At 44.8% G+C, this 15,565-nt stretch overlaps 1 pseudogene; it reads right to left on the bottom strand.

Annotated features, from left to right (window-relative positions):
• Positions 1-12,754: 12,754 nt before the first annotated feature.
• LOC105509980 lies at positions 12,755-14,961 on the bottom strand (annotated as a pseudogene).
• Between the last annotated feature and the right edge of the window lie 604 nt (positions 14,962-15,565).

The following is a 15,565-nucleotide window of genomic DNA, read 5'->3' as shown; positions in this document are numbered from 1 at the left end:
GATTTGTGTTTAGTGTGCTTCCTCTTATTCCCCTTGAAGGTCATCATACATATGGCTTTTCAATACATGACATGTCTTTAGGAGGATATATAAGCAATTGATGAAAGTGGTTGCTTCTGGAGATTGAGAATGGGAGAGAGATTTATATTTTACTTCATGTCAGGGGTGTCCAATCTTTTGCCTTCCCTGGGCCACACTGGAAGAATTGTCTTGGGCCACACGTAAAATACGTTAACACTAATGATAGCTGATGAACTTTAAAAAATGGCATAATGTTTAAAGAAAGTTTACAATTTGTGCTGGGCTGCATTCAAAGCTATCCTGGGCCGTATGTGGCCCATGGGCTGTGGGATAGACAAGTTCACTTTAAGCTGTTTTGTACCTTCTGAAGATTTAGCTGTGTATATGTATTGCCAATTCAATGAATAAATAAATCAGACTATAAAACTATAATCTCATTTTTGTGAAAATAAAGGACTATCACTATCAATATAAAATGATAACTATGTTTACCTCTGGGTAATGAAATTATGAATTATTTTATTTTATTTTTATTTATTTGTTTATTTTTAAGACAGTGTCTAGCTCTGTCACCCGGGCTGGAGTGCAGTGGTGTGATCACAGCTCACTGCAGCTGGGAACTCCTGGGCTGAAGCAGTCCTCCTACCTCAACATCCTGAGTAGCTGGGACTACAGGTGCACACCATTGCACCTGACTGATTTTTAAATTTTTTTGTAGAGATGGGTTGGGGGTCTTGCCATGTTGCCCAGGCTGGTCTCGAACTCCCAGACTCAAGCAATCCTACCCCCGCAGTCTCCCAAAGTGCTGAGATCACAGGCATGAACCATCGCACCTGGCTTATTTTATTTTATTTTTTAAATCTGATTTTCTCAGTCTTCTAGCATGAACATGTATTTCTTTTGAGAATGAGAAGTCATTATACCTTTTTTTGTAATGCAGTTTTTATCAGTGTTATTGAGGTATAATTTGCAAATGGTAAAATGCACTGATTTTTAAGTTCATTGTTCAATAAGTTACAAATGTATATATATCTATGTCAACACTCAATCGAAACCTAGAATGTTTTCATCCCCTAGAAAGTTCCTTCTCAGTCTTTGTAGTCAACCCTCCCATTGCGTAAGGAGACAACCATTGACCTAATTTCTATCACTGTAGCTTAGTTTTGTCTGCTTTGAAGAAATAGAAATTGTACAGTCCATACTCTTTTTATATATGGCCTATTTTGCTCAGTATAATGCTTCTGAGATGTATTTATGTTTTTGTGTGTATCCGTAGTTCATTATAACTTTTTAAAATGAGGAATAACATCTTAACTACTTCCCGCTTTCTGATCTACAGGATGAGACAGCATCCACACGAAAATAATCCTCTACAGAATCTCCAAGCATGTCCGCTGTAGGCAGGAGTTATCCTACAACCTTCCTATCCTGGGAGGAGAGATAACAGCCACCCACCCCATTCCATTCTGGCCTGCCCCCTCCTCCGGCGGCAGCGCCAGTCTCAGGTGAGAGCCACCCTGCTTGTTGCCATTGTTCTGCAAGTGGCAGCCTCGGGGGCAAATGGAAAGCCGTCAACCTGAGGGCTGTCAACGGCAGACAAGAATTCCTTTCTTTGTCAGGCTGGGTGGTCTTCGGGGCTTCAGCATTAACCTGTACAAAGATGATAAACATTGTGTGTGCTTGCAGGAAAACATCGCCACCACCCAACAACTCTAACCACACTCCTTTGTGAGGCCAAGATTAGCCTGTATGTGGCTTCCCTTGACTGTGTACAAATCATCAAGTCCCAGCCCCAGTGAGGGCATCCAGAGGTCATTTATTCCATGTCCCCCCATGCAGTCCCCCGACCTGCTGCCTCATGATATTTATTTGTACCAGAATCTTAATCATAGACAGCTGGATGATCCCTTAGAGATCTCCTGGTTCAACACTCTCAGGCTACAAGAGGGGGTCCAGACATAGGCTGTGACTTGTCCAAGGTCACACAGCACAAGGACTAGGGCAGGGCAAGAACCCATGTCCTGCAAGCCTTCCCCTTTGGAGTATCCTTTCCACTACTCCAAGCTGCTTTTGTTAATGTCACCCTCACCCCCCAAGGTGCAATGTAGTGCAATTTCTAACTTTCCAATAAAAAAGGAGTGTGTGTGTGAGTAACCTACATACTTGGGGAACCAACCTCCTGCTGTCTGGGGTATAAAGGCTTCCCGTTTGTGGCCAGGACAATTGAGGCCGCTTCATTAAAGAATGGTTTGGTGCCCTCTAGTGGCTGTCAGTAACAATGACAATCACTGCCCCTCCTCCTGGGCATCTATTGAGCAGGACATTCAACGTGCAACTTTATTTCTAATTTTGAATCCAAACAACGGGCCTGGAGAGTAGGCAGTTTTATCCCAGTTTTATAGAGGAAGAAATTGAGTCTCACACATATTAAATGATCTGCTCAAGATGATTGAGCCTGGATTCAAACCCAGCCATGTTTCTTCTTCCGCTCCTCTGTGTCAGCACTACTACTGAACACATGGGCAGGCCTAGGCTGGACATTAGTGGCTTGCTCAGGGCCACAAGTCTGGTAAACCCCATGCTTGCTGTTCACCATGCCAGGCTGCTCCCCAGAAGGAAAGCGGCATACAAAGTGCCCAAGGAAACTTCTTCCCTGTGGTAGCCTTTCTCCAGAAAAGGAACTAGGAGGGGAACTAGGGTGTCTCTGGGCCTTTCTCTGTACCCAGGCATACGTAGGAAGGAAGTCCCAAGGGGCTCAGAGCTGCAGAAAACACATTTGATCCACTTGATTCAACCATGCTGTGCAACTGAGCCCCAGGAGTAAATGCATGAATGAATGAATGAATGAATGGAGTGGCCTAGACACTAGGATGAGGACTATTGGCAGAGGCTGTGCAGGTCAGGGGTGGTTTTGCAGTTGTACTATAAAGAGATTGATCCCAATTTAATTTGAGGAATCCATTTCTATGGATCAGAGCAGTCCACAGATAGAGAAGGCTGCTCCCACGGGGGTGAACTCCACATCCCAGGGATATGTAAGCAATTTGAGAAGACTTCAGTGGAGTTGTTGAGAGGGGATTTCGAGCCTGTGTGTGTTTTTGTTTTGTTTTGTTTTGGTTTGGTTTTTTTGTTTTGTTTTGTTTTGTTTGACACTCTGTTGCCAGGCTGGAGTGCAGTGGCACAATCTCGGCTCACTACAGCCTCTGCTTCCCTGGTTCAAGTGATTCTCCTGCCTTAGCCTCCCAAGTAGCTGGGATTACAGGTGTGCGCCACAACACCCAGCTAATTTTTGTATTTTTAGTAGAGATGGAGTTTCATCATGCTGGCCAGGATGGTCTCCAACTCCTGACCTCGTGATCTGCCCGCCTCGGCCTCCCAAAGTGCTGGGATTATAGGCGTGAGCCACCGTGCCTGGCTGCCGGTGTGTGTTTTTAAACATTGGTATAAACATTTAGAAATTGGAAGATTTCACATTAAAACCCAGATTTCTAACTCCTCTTTAACAAAGTGGGAGACTTGGCCTCACTGGGCCCGCTGCAGCCTGTCACTGCTGCCCCTCCCCTCCGCGTTGTCCCCCAGCACTGAGGACTACTGGTAGAGGCTACTTCGCCTCACACATGTGCTATTGTTTTTCTTATTGTAAAAACAAATAAGAGTAGCTGGGACTACAGGCACACACCACCACACCTGGCTAATTTTTACAGTGATTTTTTTCTAGAGACAGGGTCTCCCTATGTTGCCCAAGCTGGTCTTGAACTCCTGGGCTCAAGGGATCCTCCCACCTCAGCCTCCCAAAATGCTGGAATTACAAGCATGAGCCACTGTGCCTGGCCTGAAGCTTTTTCAAGTGAAAAGAGAAATTTTAACAGGAGGAAAAAGAAAAATTGAGTACAATGTATTTATTTGTGTATATAAATAAATTTCTATACATTTTAAAGGCAAACACCTGACTTGCTTTTATTGCCAGCTTGGACTCCACAGCATCCTGAGTTTGCCAGCCAGTCGAGTCTTTGGCACCTTCTCTGCAGTGTGGACCTCAGGTCAGATTCTCACCCTGTTGCTGCTTCTGAGAGACGGGGGATGTGGAGCAGTCCTGGGTCTTGTGGTCTGAGGGGAGAAGAAATCCTGCCCAGGCAGACTGCTATGAATGTCCAGGTAAGTGGGAACATAAAGGCCTGGCAGACCACATCTATGCCCTCTGTCCCAGGGGAGCCCTTTGGAGATGCAGTGCCTGGTCATGAATCTGCACTTTCTTCTTGTGATAGGGTTTCTTAACACTTCCCTCCCCATCCTGGCCACCTAGATGGCGCTCTGATTCCCTGATGGTGTCTAGAACTCAAGGCAAGCTCCAGATGTGGTTTCAGCAGCCCCAAACAGCGGAACAAACACCTCCCTCAGTTCAGGCACTGCTTTTGTTCTTGTCACCTCAGGTCACCCATCTCTTTTCAGAAGCCATGTCACATTGTTGGTTCCCACTTAGTTTGTAGGACACCAAGGCCATCAGATTATTTTATGAGCCCTTCTCAAGAGCAATCTACCCTTACTTAACATGAAAATCATAGACACTGAAGGTTGAACATTGTCCTAGAGGTCATCTAAGGCCACTTCCCACACATGCAGAAAGAGACCCTTTCCTCAAATACCCTGTATTACTCCGTTCTCATATTGCTTTAAAGAAATACCCAAGCCTGGGTAATTTATAAAGATAAAAGAGGTTCAACGGACTCATGGTTTCACATGGCTGGGAGGCCTCACAATCATGACAGAAGGTGAAGGAGGCGCATTGGCACCTCTTACATGGCGGCAGACAAGAGAGCCTGTGCACTCTTCCACGTGTGCACACTTCCCCAGTGCCCTTTATAAAACCATCACATCTCATGAGACATATTCACTAGCACAAGAACAGCCGGGTAAAACCTGTCCCCATGATTCAATTACCTCCCACGGGGTTCCTCCCATGATGCGTGGGGATTATGGGAACTACAGTTCAATATGAGGTTTGGATGGGGACACAGCCAAACCATACCACACCCTTACAGCATTTTTTAACTGAAGTGAGGAATTTGGATTTCGCTTTTTGTTCCATTCCTCCAAGAATGGATCTTGATTTTGTCAAAAAATACATTAGTCATCTTTTCCAGTTCTGTGCCATTCATAAATTTGATTAGGACAATTTCTACATTTTTATATATGTTGGTACATACTGGTTATGCATTCTGCTCATCAAGGTACCTCATAATCATTGTAGAAAATTTAGAAAATAGAGAAAGCATAAAGAAAACAATTAAAAACCCTGTGATATGTAGAATATATAAAGAACACTTACAATTCAATAATTAAAAGGCAAATAAATCAATTTTAAAATGGACAAAGGATTTGAACACATAATTATCTAAATAAGATATACCGATGGTCAATATACACCTCAAAAGATGCTCAACATCATTAATCATTAGGGAAATGCAAATTGAAACCACCATGAGATACCACTTCTCACCCACCAGAATGGCTATAATCAAAAAGATACATGTTGGTAAAAATGTGGAGAAAGTGGAACCCTCATATACTTCTGGTGGAATGTAAAATAGTGCAGATACTTTAGAAAACAGTCTGGCAGTTCCGCAGAATGTTATAGAGTTAAATATTCCCCCGCAATTCCACTCTAAGTTCTATATCCGATTAAAATGATCATATACATCCACGTAGAAACTTGTACACGGATGTTCACAGCAGCATTGTTCATAATCACGAAAAAGTAAAAACAACCCAGTGTCCATCAGTGGAGGATTGGATGAATAAAATATGGTACATCCATATAATGGAATGTTGCTTGTCAATAAAAAACCAAAATATCATACAATACATATGAACCCTGAAAACATTATGCTAAGTGAAAGAAGCCAGACACAAAAGGCCATGTATTGTATGATTCCATTAATGTGAAAAGTCAGGAATAGTCAAATTTCTGTCTATAGAGAAAGAAAGCAGATTAATGGTTGCCCAGGGCTGAGGAGGCTTGAGGGGAAATGGGGGTTTGACTGCTAATGCGTATGAGGTTTGTTTCTGGGGTGATGAACATGTTCTAAAATTGATTGTGGTGATGGTTGCACAACTCTGTGAATATACTGAAAATCATTGAGTTGTACACTTTAAATGGGTAATTTGTATGGTATGTGAATTATATAATTATATCTCAACAAAGCTGGGAGACACTACCTTTTATGAGTGCTTTGTGTAATCTCTCTAGTTGTGTTCTCACCAATGGTGGATGCAGTGTCAATCAGCAGCATTGGTTGGATATGAGTCCGCTGCGGGCCAGCTCCTCTGCTGGTCCCTGGATGCAAAGGAATTCCGCCTCAAGAAGTCAAGTGCATCTTGTATCATCCAGGGGAAATAAGCATCAGTATCATTATAATGCAAGATGCAAGGTTGGAAAATGGGGGTCCTTAGAAGTTGAGGATGAGGGGCAATGGATAAGCCTCAGAGGAGGGAAAAGATTACTTCCAGCTGAAACATTGGAAAAAGGCTTCAAGGAGAGGGAAATTGTATCCTTTCCAATAAGATTGTGACAGATGGTCATGGATGTGACCAGAAGGAGTCTAGATTGGACTTGAAGCTCCTTGAGAGGAGGACCATGACTAATTCATTACTGGTCCTCAGCGTAGGACCTGGCTTGAAGAAGGTGCATAGTAAAGTTTGTGGAATGCTTGAATATACAAATGAAAGAATGAGTGACAGTATAAACAAAAGATTTACAGGGAAAGAAAACAGCATGAGCAAACCATGGAAACAGAAGGGCACAGGACAAATCTAGAAAATGCAAACTTGTGCAGTGTGGCTAACGCATAAGGTTCACGATAAAGGTTTATGGAAGGAAAGTTCCTAAAGGGCTGTGGGTACCAGGTGATGGGAACTTACAACTATCTACAACTGGGAGTCAATAAATGATTTTTGAGCAAAGGAATGGCATGGCCAAAGCTGTACTTTAGAAAGATGGAACTGTAAGCCTATGTGGAGGATGGATTAGAGGGGTCAGCCTGGAGTCTAGGAGACCAGTTCAGAGGCTACACAGGTAAAATTTGGTGGGGGCTAAACCAGGACAGTGGCAGTAGAGCCAAAGAAGGGATTAAGGCCAGAGGCACTCAACCCCTTTCCAAGCATTATAAAAACTATACAAACAAGTGCATCTGGTGATAAATATTTCACCCGTTCAATAGAACGATACGTATTAGAGGATACACTTGCCAATAAAAATATTAGTGGTTTGTGGTTTGAAGCTGCAACCACACTTGTTACAAAGGTGATTGAAAGGAGAACCCCCATTGGGGGTAATAAGAGAGGAGGAAACCGCAAGACCATAACCCCATTATGAGCAGAGTTCATCTACATAATGGGTGAACCCTGGACCACACTCATCCTCCCTTGGCCCTACCCACCATGGGCAATGATAACTCCAAGGCTAAGCTTGAGGCAGAGACGCCCTCTCTGTTTCAAGCCACTTGGTTAGCCGCGTAGGGTGCTGGCAAGAACCTGCTCTGATTCCAGCTCTGTGCTAACCCATGCAGGACAATCTCTAGTGGAGGAAGTAAGACGAGACTTGTTCTAATTCAGAGGCTTATAATTTGGTGGTTGAGACTATTAATGCTGGGGTTGGGCTGTGCGTGCCTGAACCCAGCTCTGTCGCTTATTAGCTGCATGATCTTGAACAAGTTGCTTAGCATCTCTGTGCGTTAGTTGCCTCATCTCTAAACTAAGACTAGTGAATATGCTTAAAAACCACCTGGTATTACAGTAAGCACCATGTAAGTGTTGCTATTCTTACTGTTATTATTACAATAAATAATGGCCAATGCTAGACAACCATGGAACGGGTTGTTCTCAAGTGGAGTGCTCCGCATCACCAAAGGCACACAAGCAGAGACAAGGTGGTTATAAGTTTCAGCTTTGGACTGTGAGTTGTCAGTGCTAAAAAGATATGCAAGCAGTCTTATTCAGTATTATTCATCCAATTTATTTAATCCCACAAGCATTTGCTGAGCAGCTACTCTGTGCTGGATACCATGCTAAGCCCTGGAGATATTGGGATGAATCACACAGCCTTAGCTCTTAAGGACCTGAAAAACTAGTGAGGATGGCAGGTGGGTATCACTTCTGGTGGGCTAAGTGCCACAGCACCAGCACAGAGGAGAATCAGGGACAGCCAGAGGAGGGAGTCGGGCTTCCAAAAAGCTGCAACGGGAAGCTAGGGACCTCTGGGCATATTCAGGATCTAGGGATGCAGAGTGGGAAGACGTGCCCTTGCTGGTCTGTGAGTGGTGAAGATTTTGACATCCAGAGCTGATGGCCCTGTCCTTAGTTGAAGCCATTGTACACTCCCACTCCTTACTGCTTTTGGAAAGACAAATCTTGTGAGTCTTCGAGATGATTTTGAAACCTCTCCGCGCACACATTTTGTTGATAGATGCTCCACTGTGATGTTTTTGCCCGATTCTTTTTTTCCTTTTGGTTCAGGGACGCTGAAATCTAAGTTTCTTCAGAAGGAGGATTTGTCTGGCTGATCACAGAAAAAAGAGACTGCATTTCCTGGAGTACTAAATGAATGCAGCTTAAGGCAACAGGATCAGGCTAATTTCTATGTTGCTGCGTCCTCGTTCCAGAAAGATTCCCCCCTTAGTGTGCTTCTTCTCACAGATGTCTCCCTGTTGTGAATTGATGCCAGTGATGTTCAAAGTGACCACATTAAGAAGTAAAGCCCCAGAGAACCAGGGAAGAAATAAAAACAAAAAGGAAAGCCACACACAGGTACTATTTACTAGATAATAAAGACAAATGTGTTCATACCCTGTCATCTCAGGCATGAGTCACCCTGGTAATGCACTTAGAGAGCAGGCCCTGTTAGGAAACCCTGCCAAGTTTCTCACTCTCCTTTCTGGCCTCCATTCTTATCTTCCTGCTCTTTTTGAGGCTTCAGTGAGGGCTTTCAATTCTTTCTGTGCTTTGTTAAGTATCCCTCGTTGAGCCAGGACCACAGGTGTGTTGGTAGGTGAGGGAGGTAGAAAGCAGGAAGATAAATGCAGTCACAGGTTTCCCCGAGACTGAATCAGGAGAGGCAAGAATACATCTACTGCTCTGTTTTCTTTGCCTGTTTTCCTTTTGTGCCCTGACCAAAATGACTCATGCTGCTTTGCTCTGGGCAAGCCCTCAAGCCTGGCACCCTGTGGGCTACATGGATTCGGGCATGCATTCTTCTTTTCTCCAAAGGAGTCATTTTAGCTCGGTTGACTAACAATGCAGACCCAACTATACGAAACTTGCTAACAAAGGTCAGTACACCAAAGAAGAGGGAGTTACCAGCAAAAGAAGATCACAGTTACAAAAGCTGCCAAGAGTTACAGGATCTAGGGCCTGTATGGCATCCGAGCTGTAGGTCACATTTTCCAGCACTGAGGCTTGGAATGCTTTGTTGGGGAGGAAGTTCTCTGGATTAATTATTTTCAAAAGGTTACCTTGGGGGAAAACCGTGACCTTGTCCTCTAGAAATATTTCACCACATCAGGATTATTAGGGCTGTGGGGCCCATAGGGGCCATCTAGTATGCGGGCTCTCAAATTTGGCTGCCCATCAGAATGATGTAGGGGGTGGGGCTGGGGCTTTACAAAATCCTGATGCTCAGATCTCACTCTGACCCCCTGACATCAGAATCCCTGGGGGTGGGGCCTAAGCACTGGTATTTATTAAACACTCCAGGTGCTTCCCAGTACAGCCAAATTTGGGAACCTGTAATCTAGACTCTTACCATTCCAAGTGTGATCTGTGGTGCCGTAGCACCACCAGAGATAATGGCATTTCTTATTGGACATGCACATTCTTTACTGTAATGGTAGACACATGCCATTATTCATTTGTTCAAACTCAGAATGTACAACTCCAAGAGCAGCCCTAATGTAAACTGTGGAGTTTGGATGATGATGACGTGTCAGTGTAGCTTTATCAGTTGTAACAGATGCATCGCTCTGGTAGGGGACGTTAATAATGGGGGAGGATATGTATGTGTGGCAGCAGGGAGCATGTGGGAAATCTTTGTATCTTACTCTCAGTTTGACTGTGAACTTAATATTACTCCAACGATAAAGTCTAAAAAACAGAAATGCATATTTTGGGTCCTACCATTAGACCTACTGAGTCAGAATATGCATTTAACAAGTTACAAGAGACTTCTATGTGCATTCGAATTTGATTTTTCCTTTTCTTGAAAGATTGAAAAATCTGGCAACAAGGGTCCCAAATTCTTTCTTTAAAACTACCAGCTGGAGTTGTACAGCAGCTGTCCTCTTTAAAGGGGATCTCCACACTCCAGTTTGCCTCAGTTTCACAACGGGCTAGGTTCATTAACTTCTATTACCTATCTGGGCCCGGAGAGATATTGAGGTTTTTTTTTTTCAATTGTGGTACAATATACATAAAATAAAATTGACCATTAGTGACATGTGGTACATTCACAATGTCGTGCAACCATCACCACCATCTAGTTCCAGAACATTTTTGTTGTCTCAAAAGGAAACCTCTTATCTATCAAGCACTCATTCCCCCGTTCCTCTTCCTTTCAGCCCACGGCAACTACTAATCTGCTTTCTGTCACTGTAGGTTTGCTTATTCTGAATGTTTCATGTAAATGGAATCATACAGTCTGTGGCGTTTCATGTCTGGCTCCTTTCACTTAGCATTAATAGTTGCAAGGTTTATCTATGTTGTAACATGTATTAGTACTTCATTCTTTTTTATGGCTGAATAATATTTCTTTCCTTTCCTTTTCTTTTTTTTTTTTTTTGAGACGGAGTCTCGCTCTGTTGCCCAGGCTGGAGTGCAGTGGCATGATCTTGGTTCACTGCAAGCTCCACCTCCCAGGTTCACGCCATTCTCCTGCCTCAGCCTCCTGAGTAGCTGGGACTACAGGCACCCGCCACCACGCCCGGCTAATTTTTTTTTTTGTATTTTTAGTAGAGACGGGGTTTCACCGTGTTAGCCAGGATGGTCTCAATCTCCTGACCTCATGATCTGCCCGCCTTGGCCTCCCAAAGTGCTGGGATTACAGGCATGAGCCACCACGCCTGGCCGAATAATATTTCTTTGCATGGATATACTCTATTTTGTTTATCCATTCATCAGTTGATGGGCAGTTGGGTACTTTCCAGTTTTTGGTTATTGTGAATAGTGCTACGTGAACATTTGTGTGCAGGTTTTTGTTTGCACACCTGTTTTTAGTTCTTGTGGGAATATACTCATGAGTTGAATTACTGACTTACATGGTAATCCTATGTTTCATGTTTTGAGGGACAGTCAAACTGTTTTCCACAGCAGCTGTACTAGTTTACATTCCCACCAATAACGCATGAGGTTCCAATTTTTTTTTTTTTTACATCCTTGCCAATACTTCTTTTCTTTTCTTTGTTTTGTTATTTTTTAAAATTCTAGCCATCATCATTAAAGACCATAAGGGCCACTTTGATTCAGTCTCTTTGGGAGGTTTGAGGGCCATCTTCTAGTTTTTTAAGTTTCTTTCAGATGTCAGGGGCTGACTGGGAAATGAAGTGTAAATGGGTGGGTAGATTCTGCCCTCGTGGGTATCAGGGCTTAAGGTGGTGTAATTAGTTATGGCCCCTGAAATGAGGGAGAAGAAAAGAGCAGGGTGTTCACTGGGGCCTTGAGTGATGTCTTTTATTTCTTCGTAGTTTACAGCCTTAAGGGCAGCTTTATCCATGCCAGTTAGGAGGCATGATATTATATGGCTTTGTTTCTGTCTGTCTGAGGAAATTGCCTCATAATCCCAACTGGGGTCAGTTCTGGGGACAGCTAGGGTCCCTATAAGGTTATGGGCAGCATCTTGTTGGTGGAGGGTGTCTGCATAGGCTTGGGTGGCTGTCCGGATACATTCCCTGTCCTCCGGGGTGAGGGAGGAGGAGAGGATGACATAAATGTCATGCCAGGTAAGGTCATAAGATTGAGTGACATACAGAAATTCCTTGCGCGAGGAAATGGGGTCCATGGAAAAGGAGCTGAGTCTCTTTTTAAGCTGGGAGAGCTTGGCTAGGGAGAAGGGAACATGAATTTGGGACTATACCTTCGACCCTGACACTTTTCGCAAGGGAAGGACTTTGGAAAACATTTGGTTGTGGGAGTGACCTTTGGCAGAAGGGGGTTGGGTACAAGACCGGGTGTGCGGTGGAGAAGGAAGGTTGGGATGGAGGACCAGGGTAAGGGGGTGGGGGAGTGGAGCCGAAGGAGAAGGAGGAGGGGATGGTGGTGGGAGGAGGACTGAGAGAGGGGGGGTTTGTTGGCAGGGTTGAAATCAGAGAAGGAAGGCTTGCCTGGAGGTGTGAGGTGGTATCTCACTATGCCTTAATTTGCATTTCCCTAATGACTAATGATGAATATCGTTTCATGTGTTTGTTGGCCATCTGTACATCCTCTTGGGAAAAATGTCCATTTAAGTCCCTTGCTCATTTTTAAATTGGGTTGTCTTTTTGTTGTTGAGCTGGAAGTGTTTGTTATAAATTCTGGATACTAGATCCTTATTGGATATCTGATTTGCAAATATTTCCTCCCATTCTGTGGGGTTTTTTTACCCCCATTTTCTTCATAGTGTTCTTTGATGCAGAAAGGTTTTTAATTTTTTTTGACCTCTGAACTTTTTATTGGCTTCCTGCTCCCCAAAGGGTATCCTACTTCTGCTGGCTTAATGTCTCAGAACTTTGGTGTCATTGGTCAGACACCACTTTGCCATCCACTATCCAGCTTGTGGTGGTCTTTTGGATGGTTTGCATGGAGTTGCTGCTATCCAGGGCATCACCAAGATTGAAGTCCTCACCATCTTCCAGCAGGCAGCAGTAGGCAGTGCTCTCAGCCTCCAGCTTGACCTTGATGTTCAGCAGGGCCTTGTACTCCTGGGCCTGGCATTGTCCCTCTGCCCAGGTCTGTGCCGGCTCTGACTCCAGGTGCAGCAGGATCCCATTGAGCTGCTCCCTCTGCAGCGCATAGCAGGCCTCCACCTCCCTCAGGCTATTCTCCAAGCTGGCCTTCAGATTTCTCATGGAAATGTCGATCTCCAAGGACTGGACTGTATGTCTCAGCTCTGTGAGCATCATCCCAGCAGCTCCAACCTCGGTGGACTTCATGGTGACCACTGAGGTGCTCTCCTCAATCTGCTGAGACCAGGACTTGTCCAGCTCCTCCTGGTTCTTCCGAGCCAGCTCGTCATATTACGCCTGACGTCTGCCATGATCTTGGCGAGGTCCTGAGATTTGGGGGTATCTACCTCCACAGTCAACCCAGAGCTGGCAATCTGGGTTTGTAGGCCTTTTACTTCCTCTTCGTGGTTATTCTTCATGAAGAGCAGCTCCTCCTTGAGAGCTTCGATCTCTGTCTCCAGCTGCAGCTGAGTGACATTGGTGTCATCAGTGACCTTGTGGAGCCCATGGATGTGGCTCTCCACAGTCTGGCACATGACCAGCTCTGTCTCATACTTGACTCTAAAGTCATCAGCAGCAAGACTGGCATTGTCAATCTGTAGAACAATGCAGGCATTGTCCACAGTATTTGTGAAGATCAGGCCCTCAATGGTGTTGAAGTAATGGCTCTAGTCTCTTGACCTGGGGTCCCTTCTTCTACCTGGTGCTCCCGGATTTTGCTCTCCAACTTCTGGTTCTTGGTCTTCAGGCTCCTCACTCTGTCCAGGTAGGAGGCCAGGCAGTCGTTCAGGCTTTGCGTGGTCTCCCTCTTGTTCTAGATGCCCCCCGATTCCTGCCAGACCCGTGACCATCCCTGTGGCCAGGCCCTCGGAACCCATGCCACTCAGGAAGCTGGTGGAGCGGGACACGGAGATCCGGGAACCAGAGCCCTCTGCACCTGCATAGACAGTGGCTTTGCTGCTGACCAGCCAGGCACCGTAGCTGGGCGCCTGGACAGAGCCCAGGGACTGGTAGTTGGTGAAGAAGGTGGAGCGAGTGGTGAAGCTTATGCTGTCCAGGGAGGAGAGTGAGAGGACAGGACTCAGGCTTTGCCAATGACTTTAATTTTTTTTTGAGACAGGATATTACTATGTTGCCCAGGCTGGAGGGTAGTGGTGCCGACACAGCTCACTGCAGCCTTGACCTCCTGAGATGGGTTCTTGTTACATTGCTCAGGCTGGTCTTGAACTCCTGTGCTCAAGCAGTCCTCCTGTGTTGGCCTCCCAAAGTGCTGGCATTACAGACTTGAGCCACTGCACCTTACCAACTATTATTTTTTTTTAATAGTGACGGGGTCTCACTATGTTGCCTCAGCTTGTCTTGAATTCATGACAAATTATTCTCCTGCCTTGGCCTCCCAAAGTGTTGAGAATACAGGTGTGAACCACTGTGCCCAGCCTAGTTTTTAACTTTAATGAAGTCCAGTTTTTTTTTTCTTTTGCTGCTTGTGCTTTTGGTGTTATGGAATTTGAAATATTTTCACCTGGGCAAGATCGATGGATAGAGAGAAAGAAGGATCTGAGGGGAAGGGAGATGTGGATGGCTTGAGATTTCTATCTCCAATTCAACCAGAAGATTTCCGCATGTAACTGCTTTATACAAGGTTTTGTGCTTTATGTATGTATGACCGATAAACTAGAACTACTGAATTGTGTTTCTGAAACGTTAACCATTGAATATTAGTGGGAAACATCAGTGTGTCAGGTTGTCTTTCTAAAAGCCAGTCCTAAGTGGTACATGCAGTAATTAGAAGTTAATGTTTTCTGGTTTCAAATAAGTATTATTTGTAACAAAGGGAAAGCATACATTTTTGGGGTAGCCTGCTGTGTTTCTTTTGTTCCACTAGCCACACTTTTGGGAAGTCAGGATATTTGGCCCAGATCCAAACCCACTGTCTACCTGGCAGCAGCTCATCCTCATTGAAGGAATATTCCATGGAAAAGAATATTCCATGGAAAAGACAACCTTATGCATATCAGCCCTGGACCAAGTGCTGCATTTGCCTGAGGTCCCACAGCAAGTTAACTGGGAGTTTCGACCCAGGTCTTCTCATTTGAAGTCTAAGGCTGTGTCTCTAGGCCATGTATCCAACATGAAATCAGGACTATCATCTGTTGGGCTCTGTGACTGGCACTACTACTACTCACTGTTATCATTTTTTGAGGTCTTCTACGTGCCAGGTATTGTCCTGGCAATGTAATCTTCCCAGCGACTCAGTAAATGGTTCCATAATTATCCTCATTTTACTACTGAATAAACTGAACTCTGGTTAAATAACTTGCCCAAGGTCACACAGACTTTAACTGTCAAGAGTTCAGACTTAACCCAGGCCTGACTCCAAAGCCTATACTCTGAATCACCAAGGAGACCTATTTTAAAGGTGACCAGGTCCTGACATATGATCTCAGCAGGGACTCTTCTCCCACATGACAAGTGAGCAGGTAGGTAGGTGGGTACCCCGTGTCCGCGCATGCCCAGACTCCGCCCAGCGCCCCTGCAGGCCACGCCGAGGCCCTTAACTGCGCAGGCGTTCTCACTCC

Source organism: Colobus angolensis, unplaced genomic scaffold (assembly GCF_000951035.1).
Source record: "Colobus angolensis palliatus isolate OR3802 unplaced genomic scaffold, Cang.pa_1.0 Scaffold181, whole genome shotgun sequence".
NCBI classification, from domain to species: Eukaryota; Metazoa; Chordata; class Mammalia; order Primates; family Cercopithecidae; genus Colobus; species Colobus angolensis.
Note: the sequence above shows the minus strand (reverse complement) of the source record. Positions and strands in the feature narration are given on the sequence as shown.